At 40.0% G+C, this 23,577-nt stretch overlaps 1 long non-coding RNA gene across 1 annotated transcript in view; it reads right to left on the bottom strand.

Annotated features, from left to right (window-relative positions):
* Positions 1-253: 253 nt before the first annotated feature.
* Positions 254-23,577, bottom strand: part of LOC113633498 (uncharacterized) — a 41,198-nt gene continuing 17,874 nt past the window's right edge. The window contains exons 2-3 of the long non-coding RNA XR_003438215.1: positions 12,601-12,755; positions 254-346 (exon numbers count right to left, since the gene is read on the bottom strand). This is a non-coding gene — a long non-coding RNA (uncharacterized LOC113633498). The remainder of the gene's footprint in view (positions 347-12,600; positions 12,756-23,577) is intronic.

Genomic DNA, 23,577 nt, shown 5'->3' with positions numbered 1-23,577 from the left:
AAAGGTCAGGACAGCAGCTAATAAAATCAGCAAGTAAATTTCAAATAAAGAAATGTCCTTCCCTTGCAGAGGGAATTTTAGCTTGCCCTTTCCTTTGGTCACAGCCTGCATGAGAATGTCTTTAGATTTTTCAAAAGTGAAAGTTGGAGTAAATAAGATGTGAATATTGGAGGCTGAGACCTGCTAGATGTGTTTTTTAAACAGCTCTTTAGATGGGCGAATACGGCAGCTTGATTAAGACATGCATACCTTGATCATCTGTCATCTGCATGTCTTTAAGCCCTGAGGGGTAGTTTGTGCCAGATCCGGAAAGAAGTATGTCCCAAGAGACTGAGGACAGCACTACCTGGTAATCAAAAAAGAGAAATGAACATGGCATTGAGGAGACTGAAAGGGGTGGGCACAAAACTCATTTGTTTATCCCCTAATATAAATTTCTTCCCAGACCTCGTTCATTCCTGCTATCCTTCTCCTTAGCTGGGAAAGAAATTGCATCATTTCTCTTCCTCTGGCTTTACATCTCCATTTTCATAAGGTGCCCCTTGCATTCTCATGCGTGCCAGATGTCAGCATTACCCACAGCTCTGGAACAGGCTGGGGAGAGGGGGAGGGGATCCTTATGAATCCTGGATTCATATCATTGGGAATCCAGGAAAGGATGCACATGGGCCTGGATGGAGTTTGAGAGGTTTGATCTCAGCTACAGGAGGCCCTGACCCAAGTCCAGCTCCTGCCACCCCATTCCAGGCTGGGACAGGGCTGAAATAGCTCAGCAAACCACATTCATTCATTCTAGTACAGCTGCTCCCAGTGGGTTTATGCGCATCGTACTTTGATGCATTTCCTCTTTGGAAACTGGCTAAAATTCTTCTACTTTTCATTTTGTGTTCTACATTTTGTTACGTAAATTTTTTTCCATCTCCACCCACCATGATACTTACCCCAGTGCAATAACATGGTAGTCTTAATAAATACTTCATCAATTAATATATAAATTATAGAATTTTTTGAAAAAAAGGGTTATAGCGGCATTTATTCAAAATCCTGTGTTCCCCATCATTAATTAGGTTGACATAATACCATGTATTTGTTTCAGAAAGTAAACCTGCTTTCTAAGAAAAATTCATCAACACTTACAAGTTTTGAAATCAAAAAACACCCCCCTAAACTTCATTTCTCAGCCAAAATCTGTAATTTGGCAACTGGTGAAAATGAATGAATATTAGAAGTTTAATGATATAGAGAATAAAAACCAATTATAATCTTATTGTAATGACTAATTTTTGTTTATTTATTATAAAATGTTTCAATACACAAAAAAGGATGAATAACAATATAGAATATGTTGAATTCTATTCTATGTTTAATAGAATATGGGGGTCACCACCGAGCTTAAAAAATTAACTAGTACAAGCATAGTTGTAGTTCCTTGTGTACCCCTCCCAAATGCATTCCTGTCCAAACACCCACCAGAGGGAACCCGGCTTCTGAATTTGGAGGTTATCATCCTAGAGCATATTTTTGTACTCTTATACAAATGTAAATTTCCCTAGACGATATACAGGATCATTTTGCATATTTAACACTTTGCATAAGTAGTATCCTATTGTACATGTATAATTTGTGGGCTTTTTTAACTCCATACTTCTTGGGATATATTCACTTTGATACATGCTCTAGTTTACTCACTTTTCATTGTCACATATTATTTTACTATAGGAATGTACCACAATGGAGTCATCCATTGAAAGCCTGATTTTCAAAAGAGGAGAAAGAACCTTTGTATCATGGGGAAGAAAAGAATGGTCGGATAAAACTAACCCTCCGGCTCCAGACCATGGCTTGCTTACCCTGACACTTTCCTCCCTGCTGGACAGGAATCCTATCTGTGTAAATAGCTGAGGCAAACTGTTAAAGAAACTAATGAACGGAGCGTAAGACAGGTGGTGATAGCCAAGTTCACCTGGCTAATCCCAGGCCTCTCCCTGGCGGTAATGGCCTTCTTCACTGCCTCAGGAATGCAGAGTAATAGCTGCAAGAGGCCATGCAGCAGCTAACTGGACTTGACCATGCCAAGTCACCCTTCAGAATGCAGTATGTTTCTCTAGAAAAATCTTTTATTTTATCACTTTGTTAAAATTGTGCATTTGAAGTTACGTATCCTCCAGACACCCATAGAGCATGCCTTTTTCACATCCTACACACTTCCTCAGGCCACCCAGGCTTGCTCTGTTCAGTGTTCAGTAATTGATCAAAAGGAATATCAGCTGCTTCTCAAAGACAAGCCCCAAGATGAGCAGTTTCCCTCCCTGCTAGCCTCAGATATCCCACTCTGCCTGTCTTGACAATCCAAGCAGCAAGTGGGATGATGAGAAAACAGCCATGAGCTAAAGGAGGCGCCCAGGTGAAATCTCTTCAACCTGGTTAACTATAAACATAAACTCCTTGGTGCCAGGTACCTACAGCCAAGGACCTGGGACTGCGGCTCCACCCTGCAGCATGTAGAGGTGCCTGGGCAAAGGAAGCGGCTGGTGGATCACACGTCTAAGAAAGTGGATTGGCGGTGATAGGAAAGACCTGGTGGGTCTGGCCCCCAAGAGTGAGAGCCTGAAATAGCCAGGTGCCTGGAGGGTAAGACCAAGACACTGACAAGGGTGGAGCCTCCTGTTGACACTCAGAGGGAGGGAGAAACCCACTGATACTAGTTAAAGGTACATCGTTAAAACAAGAGAAATGTGATGGGTGATCCAGCTGTGAGGTTGCCATGCAGATCGTTCCATCCTGTAGTTTTACATTTTCCCTTTCGGTGGCAAGATTCTGATCCATATTTGGAAAAAAAGTCTCTCATTCATGCAAAGCCCCTATTTAAAAACCAAGTAAATCTACACAATGGAATACTACTCAGCAATAAAAAGGTACAAAATACTGTTACACAAAGCATCACGGGTGAACTTCAAAATCATGCAGACACAGAGAAGAGAGAAAGCAAAACTACATACTCTATGCTTCCATTTACATGAAGTCTGAGGACAGGCAAAACTACCTTTGATTATACATGTCAGAAATTGCTTTACGTGGGTGGGAGGGGGCGAGTAGTTGACTGGAAGGAGGAATGATGGAACTTTCGGAATGATAGGAATGTTCTATACCTTGTTTTTTCTAGTCATTATGCAGGTAACTGTGACTGTCAGTATTCCTCAAACCGACCTTTAAGGCTGTGCATTTTTTATTGTGGATAAATTATAATTCAAGTTTTCAAATCATACATGAAAGATAGATAGATACATGAAATCAAGTCAAAGATGTGTTTGGCTAAGAAAAACTTTCCACGGAAAATATGGTCTCCAAGAGAGTTACACGGGATTTCCTTAGGTAAGTCCAACTCCATCCCCCTGGAAGTATTCACATCTAGATGGCTTTCCGGACCACATCATTTTAAGGTCACTCTGCCTTAGAATTTCCCTTTCCCCTTCTTTTCATATTTCTCCCTCTACTGCACTTCCCACCCTCTGAAATATACATATATGTGTACTTAATTATATTTTTGATTAATTGACTGGTTTATTGTGTGTCTTTCTCCATCTAGAATGTAAACTCCACAGGGCAGGCATGTTTGTCCGTTTTGCTCACTGCCGTATCCCCAGTACCACATGCAGAGCACATGGTATGCCCTCAATGAATTGTTTCCGAATAAATGAATAAGTTCAAGGAAAGAAAAAATGATTAACTGTCTATTTGGCTTTAGAGATCATCCAGTCCAAACCTGTCATTTACTGATGAGGACACTGGCACCCTGAAAGGTTGAATCACTTTCTCCATCACAAAATCATCAGAATGTGGAGACATTGCTGGTAAGAATGGAACACTCCCCAATCCAGCTTCTGTCTGTTGAGGAAGGTTGCAAACAACTCCTTGTTTGACCAAAATCATTAGTTCTTCCACCAGCTTAACTTCCTTTCCATGCATACTTGTAATCATTCTAATTAAATGGGTCATCAAACTTCAAGAGAGACACAGTAGAAATAGGCTACTCATATTTGCCTTGAAGCTCTTACTTCCAAAATAAGTAATATAACATTGTTACTAATGTTCCTAGTAAATCTAGTGGAATGACATCACTTGAAACCTTTCTACATAAAGATAATTCAAGGTTCTGAACATTTGCTTTGTACAGAAAGCACTGTGCTCAGTTCTAAAGGGACTAATGGAGAATTCTAAGAAAAGCAAGGTACAGGAAGTACTTGGCACCATGTCACTTAGTTATTTAGGACAAAGCAAATGCTAGAGCCCAAGTGTCCAGTGCTGTTTTGCTGTATTACCAAATATGATGAAACCTTGAGCTAAGGAATGGAGATCTATGTAAGATTCCAGGAATCAAGCAGTAGTTGCCTTCCCTATATTCCTAAAATTCCATCCTTTTCCTGAAAGAGGCTGCTGTTCTTCATTTGCAAGTGCAGGTTACAGGGAGTGAACGGTTTACTGACAGTGAGAGCAACAGATCAGACAATCTCCAAGATCAAGGCCAGCAAGGACTGACAAAGGTGAAAAGGAAGAAGACAAGGAGTCCTACTCAGGAAATCTTGGCAAAGGTGAGAGGAAGTTGTTATGCTATGTCAGCACACTTTTACAAGACTCAAAAACCACCTTCTAGTGGGCTCTACAAGGATACTTCAATAGTCGTTCTTTGTGTCACTCATCCAACAAATATTTAGAGTGCCCATTAATGGAACAAGCACCTCTCAAGGTGCCACATGTACCGGGGTGAACACATTGGCGCCATATTCTGACCTCTCCCCACGTCTACTACTCCACGTTCCATCTCCTCCCATTCAAACAAACCATAGAAGTATGGTCTCAGTAGAGTTAGCTTCAGCCGCCTGCCAGCAAGGAAAGGACTTGGGTTGACCAGTACCCCGCCATCGTCAGAATAATTAACAGTCTGTTAACATGGCATTCTCCTACACACACACACACACAAATATTTGCATTTTAAAAGCTACTTCTTATTAGTCCAAATGGTCCTTTAATTGTGGGGTTTCAGGTAGATAACAAAATGAAGTCAACCTAAAGATTTGGATAGTAGAGGCAGTAGGGGAATTGACAAACAGAAGGGTATCTAGGGGTTGGCACAGCATCTCAAATGTGCTTTTCACTGCTTCTCATTACTTCTTCCTTTAATCTTCACCTGAATCCAGCATTGAAAAAAACCCAACAAATCTGCAAAGGTTTTATGTGAAGGATGAGGGTAAGAATGGAGGCAAGGAAGTTCTGCCCAGTGTGAGGTAAAAGGGACAGTGATAAATGTTTGTGTGTGCATCATTTTTAGAGTGGTGGTTTTTAGATTAGAAATGAACCAAATAGACATTTTTTTTAAAACTTCAGTTTTCTAGGAACTTCTTGGGGACTGAATAGCAAGTGAAGAATTTAACACCCCTTATTATGAACTGAAGGTTTGTGTCCCTTCCAAATTCATATGTTGACACTCTAATCCCCAATGGGCTGGTATCTGGAGATGGGACCTTTGGGAGGTTATTAGGGTTAGATGAGGTCATGAGTGTGGGGTCTTCATGATGGGACTAGTGGCCTTACAAGAAGTGACACTAGAGAGAGCCCTCTCTCTCTCTTTCTGTTACAAAAAAAAAGGTCATGTGAGCAAGATGGCAGCCTCCTACAAGGCAAGAGAAGAGTCCTTAGAATGAAACTCACCTCGCTGACACCTTGATCTTGGACTTCCCAGCCTTCAGAGCTGTGATAAATAAATTTCTATTGTCTAAGCCACCCAGTCGATGGTATTTTGTTATGCATCCTGGGCTAATACACCCCTACTCTATACTCCAAAATCAGAAATAATAATTTGATATAATTCTTGATTATATCATTTACCTTCACCCTTATTCTATCTCCCTCTCTCTCTCTCTCTCTCTCTCTCTCTCTATATATATATATATATATATATCAAACACACACACACACAGAAGCTAAGAAATCAACTACATAAATAAAATTGCTGAAATAAAGTAGATTTTAAAAATATGCTATGCATACGATATACAGCTTGAATTGAAAAGGAAATAGATCAGCATGAAGAAGAAGACATTTTTTCTGGTTGCTTTCAGTTGTCTTTCATGAGTTCTTCTAAAGCTCATATGAAGAAGGATGTACCAGCCTATCTTTAACACTCCCCCCTCCACTTTTTCCCCTGATTAGAATTTGCTAAAGCTACTTAAGCCCTCCCCCATATTTTGGCTGGTTCGGGTTTTTATTTTTCCTGCAGGGCTCCAGTTGTGATGCTCACTGTCTCATGGTGAGAACCCCAGAAAGAGCTGAGATGAGTTGAGTAGCCCGGGGAGCAAGTTCAGACATTGAGGAACTCATTTATCTTCCACAGTAACCTCCCCCCACACCCCGACAATCAACTACAAACTACTTAACCCATCAAAACTCAGAGCTGACAAAGCCAGTCTCCTCCTAAGACTATAAACACCTCCACGGTCAGAGTCACAGAGCTTTTCAAGCTAACGTCCTCGTGACTGGTTTAAACTGCTAAAACCCTGACTATCTTAGATTCAGGTTTCTCACTTAAATCACTAGTCATTCTATATATAAGGTGAAAGAATTGGAACTGAAGATAAAAATAAATGAGGGGTCATAGTACCATCATGTTCACTTTTCAGGAGATTCAGACTTCTCAGTGCAATAATACTGTGATATACCTTATTTCCAAAGGCTCGGAGTGGGGATGTTAAATTTTATAATCAAGAAAATGTTTTACTTGAACAGGAATCCAAGAGTTTAAAGGAGTTCTAGAGATGCTCATGTGAATGACCTGCTACATTAACATAGTTAGGAATTCCTACACCTTTATTGCCATTGAAATATTCTGAATCAGGTGAAAAGGATTTGAATATTTTCTTCTTCACTCGCCATGTGTTTGGAATCTTAAATCACTGGTGATTGGTTATCCTTCTCCATTTTTTTGTCAACTTCATTCAGTAGGTTTAAGAATATTGATTGCAAAATGTTTAATAATATCAAAAATTAGAAAGAACCTAACCGTTCATTATAGGGAGTTAATTAAACAAGACATGGTCCATCTGTAAAGTGGAATAGTATGCATCAGTTAAAAGAGATGAGGTAGGCTTAAATGTCTTGACATGGAGAAATACGACCTTGCTATATGGCTAAGGGTGGAAGGGAAGCAGATTATAGAAATGGTATTTCTAATGGGATACTTTTAAATTAAATCACGTGCATATGTGTGTGCACATATGTATATTTCTATAAGACACTAGAAAATACACACCGACAACTTGTTAATAGCAGTTATCTCTTGGATATTACTGAGTGACATACTTTTCTATTATTTGAATTTTTTATAGTAATCTAACCCATTAATCTCTGCATAGCATAGTTGAAGTTCCTTGTCTTGGGAGCCCATGGAAGAATTACACACACCAGGACCACTTGTGATTGGGTGACACTGCATGATTGATTCTGTCTAATGAATTGTAAGCAAAAATGGCTTGTGTCGCTTCCAGGCTGGAACATTTAATTGCTGGTGCAAGATCTGCCAGAGCGCTTTCCTTCTGCCATGAAACCCAGCAATGTTTGAGAGCGTGGCTACTCCATCAGCCCAGATCCTGACATGAGAAGTTGCGGGTGGAGTGGAGCCCGCAGACAGCCCACAATGGCCATGTCATAAGAGCAAAAAATAAACTCATTATTATAAACCTTTAAAATTTGGGAAGTTTGTTGGACTTCCCTGGTGGCGCAGCGGTTAAGAATCTGCCTGCCAATGCAGGGGACATGGGTTCAATCCCTGATCCAGGAAGATCTCACATGCTGAGGAGCAACTAAGCCCGTGAGCCACAACTACTGAGCCTGCGTGCCACAGCTACTGAAGCCCTCACACCACAACTACTGAAGCCCGCAGGCCTAGAGTCTGTGCTCCTCAACTAGAGAAGCCACTGCAAAGAGAAGCCCGTGCACTGCAACAAAGAGTAGCCCCCGTTCGCCACAACTAGAGAAAGCCCACCTGCAGCATCAAAGACCCAACACAGCCAAAAATAAATAAATAAAATAAATAAATTTATTTTAAAAAATTGGGGGAAGTTTGTTAATGAAAAATGACCTGGTCTCTCTTATATGAGTACAAGTAAGTATATCTTCATTTTCTCTTTGAAATAAAGACATTGCTCTTCTGAAAAGCAGTGTGCGACTTGAAAGATGCATGTCTTGGTCCACGGAACAAACCTTGCAGTGCAGATCAGATCAACACCACAGGAGAAACCAAACACTGAGAAAATTCTAATGCCCTTCTCTGATATATGTATTTCAGAAACAAAAATACTTGGACTTGGAGGGCATTACACTAAATGAAGTAAGTCAGACAGAGATACTCTATGATATCATGTATATGTGGAACCTAAAAAATACAACAAACTAGTGAATATAACAAAAAGAAGCAGGCTCACAGATATAGAGAACAAACTAATGGCTACCAATGGGGGGGCAATATGGGGAGGGGTGAGTGGGAGGTACAAACTATTAGGTGTAAGATAGGCTCATGGATGTATTGTACAACACGTGGAATAGAGCCAATGTTTTGTAGTAAGTGTAAATGGAAAGTAACCTTTAAAATTTGTATAATTTTTTTTTTAAATCAAAGAGGTTTAGAGTTGAAAAGGACCTTAGAGATCATTTGATCCATGTTTATTGGCCTAAGCTCAAAAACCTAGACTTGTGCAGAATCCTCCGGGTATCATTAATCAGAAGAGAAATCCACTGTGTTGGAATAGAAAAATGCATTAGGCTACATAGTAAGTATTTAAATGTATTTGGTTAGAGGATCTGTAGAGGATTAATTACATGGTTCTATTTAACTAAGTTAGTGGAAACAGAATATATTACATTGATGGCTCTTAGGAAAGAAAACTAAGGCATAAAATATAACTTGGTGTTTCAATAGGATGTATGTTTATAAACTAGCCTCTCCTTCGATTGTGTGTGTGAGTGTGTCTGTCTGTCTGTCTGTCCTTCCCTTCCTGTCTCTCCTGTCTTTCGATGCCTCAAGCACAGGCTTAGCCAGCCAGCTTCAGCCATGGGCTAACTTGACCTTCCAGAGCCTTCATCCAAAGCAAAGGCTCCTGAATTCCTTCACCTGGACTTCGTCACAACCTCAACAATTCTTTCCTGAGTCCCTCCCCTTCCATGATTTCTTTTGAATGAGACACTTTTTTTTCCTTCCTAGGGTCCAGGCAAGGAGTGAGAAAATGTATCCTAGCCATCTATGTTTTCTCACAGAACAATACGGGCACATTCTTTCTCTAGTGATTTGTCCTGAAACACCGGAGGCTTAAAAATTTTCTCACAATTGGCAAAATTGTAATTGGTGGGTTAAGTTTGGTGTGAATGATAAAAGTCAAGTTAAGTTTGTCTCAGAAGTTTGCTCGCCGCCCCAGCACCTCTTCCTCGTCCTCTTTCCTGGAGTGTTAACCTATCCGGGCAATATCCATGGTCAATGAATCCCTGCTCGAGTATTGAGAATGGCTTTGGGTAAGACCCTGGGGATGATTTACATTTTGAAAGGTGACTCTTAAAGGTCAAAAAGTCATTAAGAACCCGTAAATTAAGCTCTCAAGTGGAATGGCAGGCAGCAGAATAATTACCTTTTAGGCTATTCTTATCCTTCTTAGGGCATCTTCAAATGTTGTAATTTATGGTTAACGTTCACTGAGCGCTTACAGCATGTCAGGCACTGTTTGAATGCTTTGCATGTAGTAACTCATTTAACCTTCACAACAAACCTGGCAGGGGGTTCCCATTATTACTCTCATGTTAATGATAAGGAAAGGCACAGAGAGGTCAAATTACTTCTCCTGGGTCACACAAGGTAACTAGAAGAGCCTGGATCGAATTCTAGGTATTGTGACCACAGAGCCATGTACATAATCACTAGACTCTACTGCCTCTGAAGTCATACCTTGGTTGGCTTGGAGGGCTGATTCATCTTTTGTTTCTTATAAGAAAACTGTTTACTCCAGTGAGTTTTTACTTTGCCTCCCTTTCAGATCCCTAATTATGTGTCTATTAACCCATAACAAAAATCGACTTTCTTTTTCTTAATTCATTGTACTTTTTCATGACATTTTTTGGGGACTCATCATTCCTCCACCCTTGAGCCCAAACTCTGTGGGTTATCTACCCAAAGACATGTTCCCGTTTGTTCCCCATCTGGCTGAAATTCCTTTTGAAGATGGAAGTTTAGGCTTCAAAGAAATCCTTGAGCGTGTACCTTAGTGAATCTACCCATCTCTTCCTGCCAACCATATTGTACTCCTTTCATCTTACTCAGGTCCCCCAGCTACTCCCTTATCTCCACAAACCTCTCCTGAAGAAAGAACTTAGCCTGAAGCAACCAGCCCCATAAAGGAAATGGGTAGGCTTCTGAGTGGACAGCTCAAGTTGTTTTTATTCACAGCCCTTCAAAACAGGCAGGGTGAAAGCCTCATCCACCACCGTTCTGCTGATGGATTGAGGAAGAAGGAGCTTGTCACAAACAGAATTAGCACTAAGTAATTTTCCCTTTCTTTATGTAAACAACCGCCTTTTAATATACAACAACCTTCGAGGTGTTCAGGTTACAGGCTTATTTTAAGATCTTTTGTTTACCTTTTGATCTTCATAGGTCATTGACATCCCATTTAGCCCTGGTGACCCTGTTTATACAATTTTGATATAAATTTAAAAGTCTTCTTGGAGATAACATTAACATTCTTGATCTCAGTCTACCACATAAGCAAACAACAGCCTTTGCTCAGCCCTGTATATAGTTGTTCAAAAGCTTCAATGCAGACTCCAATATTCAGAGAAAATCTGACCAAATTTGCTTTCCAAATTTTTATTCTAAGCAGGATAAGACCCCAGTTTATGTCAACTTCAATGAAATATCTTATGGGACCTTTGGTAGCATGGAGTCATAATTCTAATAAAACACCGGATAGAGTGTTAACAAGAAGAGGCAGATCACTTATAGAAACACTAGGGATCTATTTCTCTACCTTAGCCTGAATTTATTTTTTTAAGTATATTTTATTTTATTTTAAGGTATTTTATTTATTTATTTATTTATTTAATTTTTATTTTTTGGCTGTGTCGGGTCTTAGTTGCGACACTCGAGATCTTCGTTGCAGCATGCGGGCTCTTCCGTTGTGGCGCACTGGCTCTTTGTTGCAGCGCATGGGTTTCTCTCTAGCTGTGGCCCAGGGGCTCCAGAGCACGTGGGCTCTGTAGTTGTGGTGCGCCGTCTCCAGAGTGTGTGTGCTCTGTAGTTAGTGGCACGCAGACTCTCTAGTTGAGGCGTGCGGGCTTAGTTGCCCCACAGCATGTGGGATTTTAGTGCCCCGACCAGGGATCGAACCTGCGTCCCCTGCATTGGGAGGCGGATTCTTTAGCACTGGACCACCAGGGAAGTCCCACCTGAATTTAAAATGTACTTCTTGTTCACTTAAAACTCAGAAGGTAGTGTTCCTCCTAAGCTTTTTGATTCTCTACCAGGGATTGATTAGAGTAACATTTTTGGAATTGGCTTTTTTACTCTATTTTTTAAGGAGGGAAGCTCTCAGTTTCCATACTGAAAAAAAACATTTTGATAACTACTCCTTTATAAAAGCATATTAGTCTTGTGAATAATTGCAAATATTTTAAAAACCATATTTCTGATAGCCCTCTCTGCTCCCGTTAGTTCATCCTTTATGAGTACACACTTGAACTAAACCCTCATCCTATTTTTAATGAAAAACTGTTATATTCCTGGGCAAAGAATCTAATCTTGCAATACAGATAAATTAAAAGGCTTATATTATCTCTTTCTTTAGAAGTTTATCCTGAGGAAATAATTGGGCAAGTTTACAAGAAAGAGATGTACAGGGCGTTGATTTCAGCATAATCTATAAATGTAAAAAAAAAATGGAAACAAACTAAATGTACACCAGTAAAAAGCTATTAAGAAACATACGGTACATAAAAACAATTGCATACTTTGCAGCCATTAAAAATGATGATGTGGGGGCTTCCCTGGTGGCGCAGTGGTTGAGAGTCCGCCTACCAATGCAGGGGACACGGGTTCGAGCCCTGGTCCGGGATGATTCCACATGCTGTGGAGCAACTAAGCCCATGCACCACAACTACTGAGCCTGTGCTCTAGAGCCTGTGAGCCACAACTACTGAGCCTGTGCTCTAGAGCCTGTGAGCCACAACTACGGAGCCTGTGCTCTAGAGCCTGTGAGCCACAACTACGGAGCCTGTGCTCTAGAGCCCGTGCTCCGCAATAAGAGAAGCCACCACAATGAGAAGCCCACGCACCGCAACGAAGAGTAGCCCCGGCTCACCGCAACTAGAGAAAGCCCACGCACAGCAACGAAGACCCAATGCAACCAAAAAAAAAAAAAAGAAAAGAAAAAATAGTTGTTACATTTTGTTTATGGCTAAATATGCTGTTTTAACTATTATTCTCTTTATTATCAATATGACAGTTAAACATGGTGTCTTGTTTATATTTATATAATAATAATGATGTAATAAGTTTTGTCACAGACTTACCCAATAAGAGTCCAGACGTCAGAAATCCAGGATGGGTACAGTGGCTCCATGATGCCAGTGGAGAAATGGCTTCCTTGTCTCTTTCCACCCAATCATCTTTAGCATGTTCTTGTCACCCTTGGGGTCCCAGGATGGCTGCTTTGCTTCCAGCATCTCTGTTTGAGGCAGGAAGGAGTGAAAAAGCAAAGGATAAAATGTATTTACCAGTTAGGACTGTTCTCACCCCCTGCTCACACATCCACATATTTTAAGGAGCCTTCTTGGAAGTCTCAACCAAAAACTTCCTCTTTTTTTTTTTTTTTTTCCAGTGGCCAGAGCTAGGTCAGATGATCACTTCTATCAAGGAATTCAGCAGTATTTGTTTAATGTTCCCCCAATCTGGGGTTCTGTAGACAGGAATAAGAGAATAGAAAGACAAATATCATATGATATCACATATATGCAGAATCTAAAAAAATGATACAAATGAACTTATTTACAAAACAGAAATAGACTCAAAGACATAGAAAACAAATTTATGGTTACTAAAGGGGAAAGGGGGCAAGGAATAAATTAGGAGTTTGAGATTAACATATACACACTACTATATATAAAATAGGTAAACAAGGACCTGCTGTATAGCACAGGGAACTATATTCAATATCTTGTAACAGCCTATAATGGAAAGAATCTGAAAAAGAATATACATATACGCTGAATCACCTTGCTGTACACTTGAAACTAACACAACACTGTAAAGTAACTATACTTCAATTTAAAAAAAAAAAGAGAATAGGTATTGAGAAAAAACTAGCAGATCTTCACAACTGACAAACAGTGATAATATGGTGATAATCATAAAATTTACCGCATGTGCTATAAGCCAGGTCAGTGAGCTTTGTACATTTCATCTTGTTTAATCTTCACTTGCAAGTCTAAGAGTTAAGTACCCTTGTTAGCACCCATTTTAAAATGAAGAAACAGACTTGTGAAGGTGGAGTACGATGTTGAAGGTCATTCAATGGTGGAGGAAGAACTTGAGTCCAGTCTATCTGACTCCAAGTATGCCTGAACTATCTTGGTTTTAGCCCTGCAAGTCCCAAGTCCCCGGCCACATGTCAGTCCTGGAACAGTGAGGTCACCCACTGGAGCCCAAGCAGTATTAGGGCAGCAGTTCACTCAAAGTTTGTTAAATGGTTAATTTAATGAATATTGTTTTTTTATTTTTCATAAATGTTAAAGACTTGAAATATATTAAGGATACAGCCTTTCGTAGTATATATATTTTTCTTTTCTCTTGTCATTTTTACAACTCTTTTGGATATACAGATATTTTAAAGTTTTCTGTGTCAAATCTATATACTTTCCTTTATGGTTTCTTCCTTTGCTTTTATGTTAAGATATTCTTCCCTACCCTACACACCAAAAGTTATATTTTCTTCTGGTTCTTTTATAGTTTATATTGTAATTCAAAGCAAATTGGGGATATGAAGGAATGGGAAAGACTTTCATGCACATTTTCCAGGTTTGGGTGAGTGTTTCAGAACTGTAAGTGTGTATGTTTGAAATGTTCATCTCAGGAACTGATATAAAATCCATAACTTAAGGAAACTTAAGGAAACTCTTTCCAATACATTTCCAATGTGCGGTGCACGTGTATCTGCTCTGCAATCGGCAATCATGTCAAAATGTGTCAGCTCATTTCATATTCTTTTCAACTATCCTTTGATTAAGGGAGTGCTTTATCAACTTATGTAAGCCTGCAGTCAAATGTACCTCAAATTATTAGCACCTGGTGAGAAATGTCCTTCCCATTCTAACCCCCAGTTCATCATGTATTATTTGTAATTCACTTGATGATTCTGATGTATCGTTATAAATACTATATGTGATTAAGTCTTTACACTGAAACTTCGTTCTTATAATAACGGCAGAAAATGTGGATTGCATACTGTGTTCCTCCTGATACAGATGCGTGGATCCAGACCAAGCAGGTGTAGTGCTAGCCTGAGATGATAAATCACCAGCCTCAAATGTCTTTATGTTGGGAAACATGATGTCATTAATGCTTTTCTTGCACCATTGGGTCTAACTTAGTTTTCTAGCCAATGGAATGGGAAAATATTTGTGAATTCACTGTTATTGAACAGTGACAATAGGAACTATTTTATCAGAAAACAAAATTAATGTTCTAGTCCAGGCATTGGCAAATTTTTGGAAAGAGCCAGATGGTAAATATTTCAGGTTTTGCTGGTCATAGGATCTCAGTTGCAACTACTCCCCGCTGCCTTTGTAGCAGTCCTAGACAGAACATAAACAAATGGACGTGGCTGTGTTCCAATCACGCTTTTCTTACAAAAGTAGCTGGTTTGCATGATTTGGCCCCTGGGTTGTAGTTTTCCAACTGCTGTATAGTAAGACATTTCATTCCCTCACAACTGAGTATTTCTTATTTGAAAGGTGGATATTAGTGCTATCCTGGAATATATTAAACAAGTGCTCTTATTATTGGTACTTTAAGACTTTGACTTCAATGTCTTAAGGTTAAATTGGAAAACCCTTTGAAAATTCTTTGAAGAATCATGATGTAAACGTGGAGTTGTTTGTGAGGATAGGTTATATCAATCTCAAACAAAAAGTTAGTGTCTCAAAGCTTCTTTGATATTAGTGGCTTATAACTTTCTTCCTAAACAAAAATTTCTACCTCTGCCAGAGAGCTGGACTCAGCACTTAATTCCAGTGGGGTCCAGGCTTCGATAGAGGGAAGCATATGGGTACCATACATTTGGTAAAGTATGTCTCTATGTAATCACAAAAATTGAATACCTCCAGAGCTCTAAATTACAAATTTGGCTGGTTTGCTTTAATGCACAGTTTCTATAATACATCACAAAGGTGGTAAATACAAGACTCATCCTCAGTATCATTGCTTCATGCTTTAGTAAATCAGGATGACTGACTTTTGCTTTTATTTTGACCTGATTTGTTATTAATCATATTTCCAAGCTAAATATAATTTTGGGGGGTAGATTTTATATATATATGTCAAAATATATGTATATTTTGAGGGGGTAGGTAATATACATATGCATGTATGTATACATATGTGTACATATATATTTAATATACACATATACATATTTTAAATATACATATATATATTCTTTAAAATCAGTCTTTTACAGACTCCCAAATATCCATGAATATTTATTCCTGCCAAATTTCAATGCTATCAGTGCTTAAAGGAGGTTGGATTTCATACTTTGAAAAATTTCCCAGTCTGTGATAGGTCTTTTGTTGTTATTGTTCCTGTATTTTGTTTGTTTTTATACTCTTGGAAGGCACTTTGTTATTCTTTGGTGGTTGGCTTATTTTTGGAGACATTCCCAAAGTAACTGGAGATAACATATAATGAGTAAGGTAGATGTTCAAGTTGGGGATGTATCTTTGTTCAAAAATAAGATGTAAAAAAAAAAAAAAAGATGTAATGTTAAAGTAACGGGACTGGGGAAGATGGCGGAAGAGTAAGACGCGGAGATCTCCTTCCTCCCCACAGATACACCAGAAATACATCTACACATGGAACAACTCCTACAGAACACCTACTGAACGCTGGCAGAAGACCTCTGACCTCCCAAAAGGCAAGAAACCCCCCACGTACCTGGATAGGGCAAAAGAAAAAAAATAAACAGAGACAAAAGGATAGGGACGGGTCCTGCACCAGCGGGAGGGAGCTGTGAAGGAGGAAAAGTGTCCACACACTAGGAAGCCCCTTCGCGGGCGGAGACTGCGGGTGGCGGAGTGGGGGAGCTTCGGGGCCGCGGAGGAGAGCACAGCAACAGGCGTGCGGAGGGCAAAGCGGAGAGATTCCACCACAGAGGATCAGGGCCGACCGGCACTCACCAGGCCAAGAGGCTTGTCTGCTCAGCCGCCGGGGCGGGCGGGGCTGGGAGCTGAGGCTCCGGCTTCAGTCGGAGCGCGGGAGAGGACCGGGGTTGGCGGCGTGAACACAGACTGCAGTGCGCCACGGCTAGCCGGGAGGGAGTCCAGGAAAAAGTCTGGACCTGCCGAAGAGGCAAGAGACTTTTTCTTCCCTCTTTGTTTCCTGGTGCGCGCGGAGAGGGGATTAAGAACGCTGCTTAAAGGAGCTCCAGAGACGGACGCGAGCCGCGGCTAAAAGCGCGGACCCCAGAGACGGGCATGAGACGCTAAGGCTGCTGCTGCCGCCACCCAGAAGCCTGTGTGCGAGCACAGGTCACTATGCACACCCACCTTCCGGGGAGCCTGTGCAGCCCGCCACTGGTCACTGGAGCCAGGGTCAACTCCTCCGGGAGAACGCACGGCGCGCCTCAGGCTGATGCAACGTCACGCCGGCCTCTGCCGCCGCAGGCCCGCCCCGCACTCCGTGCCCCTCCCACCCCCGGCCTGAGTGAGCCAGAGCCTCCGAATCAGCGGCCCCTTTAAACCCCGTTCTGCTTGAGCAAAGAACAGACGCCGTCCGGCGACCTACACGCACAGGCGGGCCAAATCCAAAGCTGAGCCCCTGGGAGCTGTGAGAACAAAGAAGAGAAAGGGAAATCTCTCCCAGTAGCCTCAGAAGCAGCGGATTAAAGCTCCACAATCAACTTGATGTACCCTGCATCTGTGGAATACATGAATAGACAACGAATCATCCCAAATTAAGGAGCCGTGTGGATGAAAGGCTCTTGGTGCTGCAGCCAGGAGTTAGTGCTGTGCCTCTGAGGTGGAAGAGCCAACTTCAGGACACTGGTCCACAAGAGGCCTCCCAGCTGCACATAATATCAAACAGCGAAAATCTCCCAGAGCTCTCCATCTCAACGCCAGCACCCAGTTTCACTCAACGACCAGCAAGCTACAGTGTTGGACATCCTATGCCAAACAACCAGCAAGACAGGAACACAACCCCACCCATTAGCAGAGAGGCTGCCCAAAATCATAATAAGTCTACAGACACCCCAAAACACACCACCAGACGTGGACCTGCCCACCAGAGAGACAAGATCCAGCCTCATCCACCAGAACACAGGCACTAGTACCCTCCACCAGGAAGCCTACACAACCCACTGAACCAACCTTAGCCACTGGGGACAGACACCAAAAACAACAGGAACTACGAACCTTCAGCCTGCAAAAAGGAGACCCCAAACACAGTAAGATAAGCAAAATGAAAACACAGAAAAATACACAGCAGATGAAGGAGCAAGATAAAAACCCACCAGACCTAACAAATGAAGAGGAAATAGGCAGTCTACCTGAAAAAGAATTCAGAATAATGATAGTAAAGATGATCCAAAAACTTGGAAATAGAATAGACAAAATGCAAGAAACATTTAACAAGGACCTAGAAGAACTAAAGATGAAACAAACAACGATGAACAACACAATAAATGAAATGAAAAATACTCTAGATGGGATCAATAGCAGAATAACTGAGGCAGAAGAACGGGTAAGTGACCTGGAAGATAAAATAGTGGAAATAACTAATGCAGAGCAGAATAAAGAAAAGGGAATGAAAAGAACTGAGGACAGTCTCAGAGACCTCTGGGACAACATTAAACGCACCAACATTCGAATTATAGAGGTTCCAGAAGAAGAGAAAAAGAAAGGGACTGAGAAAATATTTGAAGAGATTACAGTTGAAAACTTCCCTAATATGGGAAAGGAAATAGTTAATGAAGTCCAGGAAGCACAGAGAGTCCCATACAGGATAAATCCAAGGAGAAATAGGCCAAGACACATATTAATCAAACTGTCAAAAATTAAATACAAAGAAAGCATATTAAAAGCAGCAAGGGAAAAACAACAAATAACACACAAGGGAATCCCCATAAGGTTAACAGCTGATCTTTCAGCAGAAACTCTGCAAGCCAGAAGGAAGTGGCAGGACATGTTGAAAGTGATGAAGGAGAAAAACCTGCAACCAAGATTACTCTACCCTGCAATGATCTCATTCAGATTTGATGGAGAAATTAAAACCTTTACAGACAAGCAAAAGCTGAGAGAGTTCAGCACCACCAAACCAGCTCTACAACAACTGCTAAAGGAACTTCTCTAGGCAAGAAACACAAAAGAAGGAAAAGACCTACAATAACGAACCCAAAACAATTAAGAAAATTGGAATGGGAACATACATATCGATAATTACCTTAAATGTAAGTGGACTAAATGCTCCCACCAAAAGACACAGATTGGCTGAATGGATACAAAAACAAGACCCATATATTTGCTGTCTACAAGAGACCCACTTCAGACCTAGAGACACATACAGACTGAAACTAAGGGGATGGAAAAAGGTATTTCATGCAATGGAAACCAAAAGAAAGCTGGAGTAGCAATTCTCGTATCAGACAAAATAGACTTTAAAATAAAGAATATTAGAAGAGACAAAGAAGGACACTACATAATGATCAAGGGATCAATCCAAGAAGAAGATATAACAATTGTAAATATTTATGCACCCAACATAGGTGCACCTCAATACATAAGGCAAATACTAACAGCCATAAAAGGGGAAATCGACAGTAACACATTCATAGTAGGGGACTTTAACACCCCACTTTCACCAATGGACAGATCATCCAAAATGAAAATAAATAAGGAAACACAAACTTTAAATGATACATTAAACAAGATGGACTTAATTGATATTTATAGGACATTCCATCCAAAAACAACAGAATACACATTTTTCTCAAGTGCTCATGGAACATTCTCCAGGATAGATCATATCTTGGGTCACAAATCAAGCCTTGGTAAATTTAAGAAAACTGAAATTGTATCAAGTATCTTTTCCGACCACAACGCTATGAGACTAGATATCAATTACAGGAAAAGATCTGTAAAAAATACAAACACGTGGAGGCTAAACAATACACTACTTAATAACGAAGTGATCACTGAAGAAATCAAAGAGGAAATCAAAAAATACCTAGAAACAAATGACAATGGAGACACGACTCAAAATCTATGGGATGCAGCAAAAGCAGTTCTAAGAGGGAAGTTTATAGCAATACAATCCTACCTTAAGAAACAGGAAACATCTCAAATAAACAACCTAACCTTGCACCTAAAGCAATTAGAGAAAGAAGAACAAAAAAACCCCAAAGTTAGCAGAAGGAAAGAAATCATAAAAATCAGATCAGAAATAAATGAAAAAGAAATGAAGGAAATGATAGCAAAGATCAATAAAACTAAAAGATGGTTCTTTGAAAGGATAAACAAAATTGATAAACCATTAGCCAGACTCATCAAGAAAAAAGGGAGAAGGATGAAATCAATAAAATTAGAAATGAAAAAGGAGAAGTAACAACTGACACTGCAGAAATACCAAAGATCATGAGAGATTACTACAAGCAACTCTATGCCAATAAAATGGACAACCTGGAAGAAATGGACAAATTCTTAGAAAGGCACAACCTGCCAAGACTGAATCAGGAAGAAATAGAAAATATGAACAGACCAATCACAAGCACTGAAATTGAAACTGTGATTAAGAATCTTCCAACAAGCAAAAGCCCAGGACCAGATGGCTTCACAGGCGAATTCTATCAAACATTTAGAGAAGAGCTAACACCTATCCTTCTCAAACTCTTCCAAAATATAGCAGAGGGAGGAACACTCCCAAACTCATTCTACGAGGCCACCATCACCCTGATACCAAAACCAGACAAGGATGTCACAAAGAAAGAAAACTACAGGCCAATATCACCAATGAACATAGATGCAAAAATCCTCAACAAAATACTAGCAAACAGAATCCAACAGCACATTAAACGGATCATACACCATGATCAAGTGGGGTTTATTCCAGGAATGCAAGGATTCTTCAGTATACGCAAGTCAATCAACGTGATACACCATATTAACAAATTGAAGGAGAAAAACCACATGATCATCTCAACAGATGCAGAGAAAGCTTTTGACAAAATTCAACACCCATTTATGATAAAAACCCTGCAGAAAGTAGGCATAGAGGGAACTTTCCTCAACATAATAAAGGCCATATATGACAAACCCACAGCCAACATCGTCCTCAATGGTGAACAACTGAAAGCATTCCACTAAGATCAGGAACAAGACAAGGTTGCCCACTGTCACCACTCTTATTCAATATAGTTTTGGAAGTTTTAGCCACAGCAATCAGAGAAGAAAAGGAAATAAAAGGAATCCAAATCCGAAAAGAAGAAGTAAAGCTGTCACTCTTTGCAGATGACATGATACTCTACATAGAGAATCCTAAAGATGCTACCAGAAAACTACTAGAGCTAATCAATGAATTTGGTAAAGTAGCAGGATGCAAAATTAATGCACAGAAATCTCTGGCATTCCTATACACTATGAAAAATCTGAAAGTGAAATCAAGAAAACACTCCCATTTACCACTGCAACAAAAAGAATAAAATATCTAGGAATAAACCTACCTAAGGAGACAAAAGACCTGTATGCAGAAAATTATAAGACACTGATGAAAGAAATTAAAGATGATACAAATAGATGGAGAGATATACCATGTTCTTGGATTGGAAGAATCAGCATTGTGAAAATGACTCTACTACCCAAAGCAATCTACAGATTCAATGCAATCCCTATCAAACTACCACTGGCATTTTTCACAGAACTAGAACAAAAAATTTCACAATTGTATGGAAACACAAAAGACCCCAAATAGCCAAAGCAATCTTGAGAACGAAAAACGGAGCTGGAGGAATCAGGCTTCCTGACTTCAGACTATACTACAAAGCTAGAGTAATCAAGACAGTATGGTACTGGCACAAAAACAGAACTATAGATCAATGGAACAGGATAGAAAGCCCAGAGATAAACCCACGCACATATGGTCACCTTATCTTTGATAAAGGAGGCAGGAATGTACAGTGGAGAAAGGACAGCCTCTTCAATAAGTGGTGCTGGGAAAACTGGACAGCTACATGTAAAAGTATGAGATTGGATCACTCCCTAACACCATGCACAAAGATAAGCTCAAGGTGGATTAAAGACCTAAATGTAAGGCCAGAAACTATCAAACTCTTAGAGGAAAACATAGGCAGAACACTCTATGACATAAATCACAGCAAGGTCCTTTTTGACCCACCTCCTAGAGAAATTGGAATAAAACCAAAAATAAACAAATGGGACCTAATGAAACTTAAAAGCTTTTGCGTAGCAAAGGAAACCATAAACAAGACCAAAAGACAACCCTCAGAATGGGAGAAAATATTTGCAAATGAAGCAACTGACAAAGGATTAATCTCCAAAATTTATAAGCAGCTCATTCAGCTCAATAACAAAAAAACAAACAACCCAATCCAAAAATGGGCAGAAGACCTAAATAGACATTTCTCCAAAGAAGATATACAGACTGCCAACAAACACATGAAAGAATGCTCAACATCACTAATCATTAGAGAAATGCAAATCAAAACTACAATGAGATATCATCTCACACCAGTCAGAATGGCTATCATCAAAAAATCTAGAAACAATAAATGCTGGAGAGGGTGTGGAGAAAAGGGAACCCTCTTGCACTGTTGGTGGGAATGTAAATTGATACAGCCACTGTGGAAAACAGTATGGAGGTTCCTTTAAAAACTACAAATAGAACTACCATATGACCCAGCAATCCCACTACTGGGCATATACCCTGAGAAAACCATAATTCAAAAAGAGTCATGTACCAAAATGTTCATTGCAGCTCTATTTACAATAGCCCAGAGATGGAAACAACCTAAGTGTCCATCATCGGATGACTGGATAAAGAAGATGTGGCACATATATACAAGGAATATTACTCAGCCATAAAAAGAAACGAAATTGAGCTATTTGTAATGAGGTGGATAGACCTAGAGTCTGTCATACAGAGTGAAGTAAGTCAGAAAGAGAGAGACAAATACCGTATGCTAACACATATATATGGAATTTAAGAAAAAAAAATGTCATGAAAAACCTAGGGGTGAAACAGGAATAAAGACACAGACTTACTAGAGAATGGACTTGAGGCTATGGGGAGGGGGAAGGGTAAACGGTGACAAAGCGAGAGAGAGGCATGGACATATATACACTACCAAACGTAAGGTAGATAGCTAGTGGGAAGCTGCCGCATAGCACAGGGAGATCAGCTCGGTGCTTTGTGACCGCCTGGAGGGGTGGGATAGGGAGGGTGGGAGGGAGGGAGACGCAAGCGGGAAGAGATATGGGAACATATGTATATATATAACTGATTCATTTTGTTGTGAAGCTGAAACTAACATACCATTGTAAAGCAATTATACTCCAATAAAGATGTTAAAATGAAAAAAATAAAATAATAAAAAAATAAATACTAATAAATTAATAAATAAATAAATAAAAATAAAGAAGTGGGACCTAATGAGACTTCAAAGCTTTTTCACAGTAAAGGAAACCATAAACAAGACCAAAAGACAACCCTCAGAATGGGAGAAAATATTTGCTAATGAAGCAACTGACAAAGGATTAATCTCCAAGATTTACAAGCAGCTCTTGCAGCTCAATAACAAAAAAAACAAACAACCCAATCCTAAAATGGGCAGAAGACCTAAATAGACATTTATCCAAAGAAGATACACAGTCTGCCAAGAAACACATGAAAGAATGCTCAACATCATTAATAATTAAAGAAATGCAAATCAAAACTACAATGAGATATCGTCTCACACTGGTCAGAATGGCCATCATCAAAAAATCTAGAAATAATAAATGCTGGAGATGGTGTGGAGAAAAGGGATCCCTCTTGCACTGTTGGTGGGAATGTAAATTGATACAGCCACTATGGAGAACAGTATGAAGGTTCCTTATAAAACTAAAAATAGAAATACCATACGACCCAGCAATCCCACTGCTGGGCATATACCCTGAGAAAACCATAATTCAAAAAGAGTCATGTACCAAAATGTTCATTGCAGCTCTATTTACAATAGCCAGGACATGGAAGCAACCTAAGTGTCCATCAACAGATGAATG

This window comes from Aethalodelphis obliquidens, unplaced genomic scaffold (assembly GCF_003676395.1).
Source record: "Aethalodelphis obliquidens isolate GAN/ISIS:26980383/991018 unplaced genomic scaffold, ASM367639v1 scaffold40, whole genome shotgun sequence".
Classification (NCBI taxonomy): Eukaryota; Metazoa; Chordata; class Mammalia; order Artiodactyla; family Delphinidae; genus Aethalodelphis; species Aethalodelphis obliquidens.
This window is presented reverse-complemented; position numbering and strand designations above follow the sequence as displayed.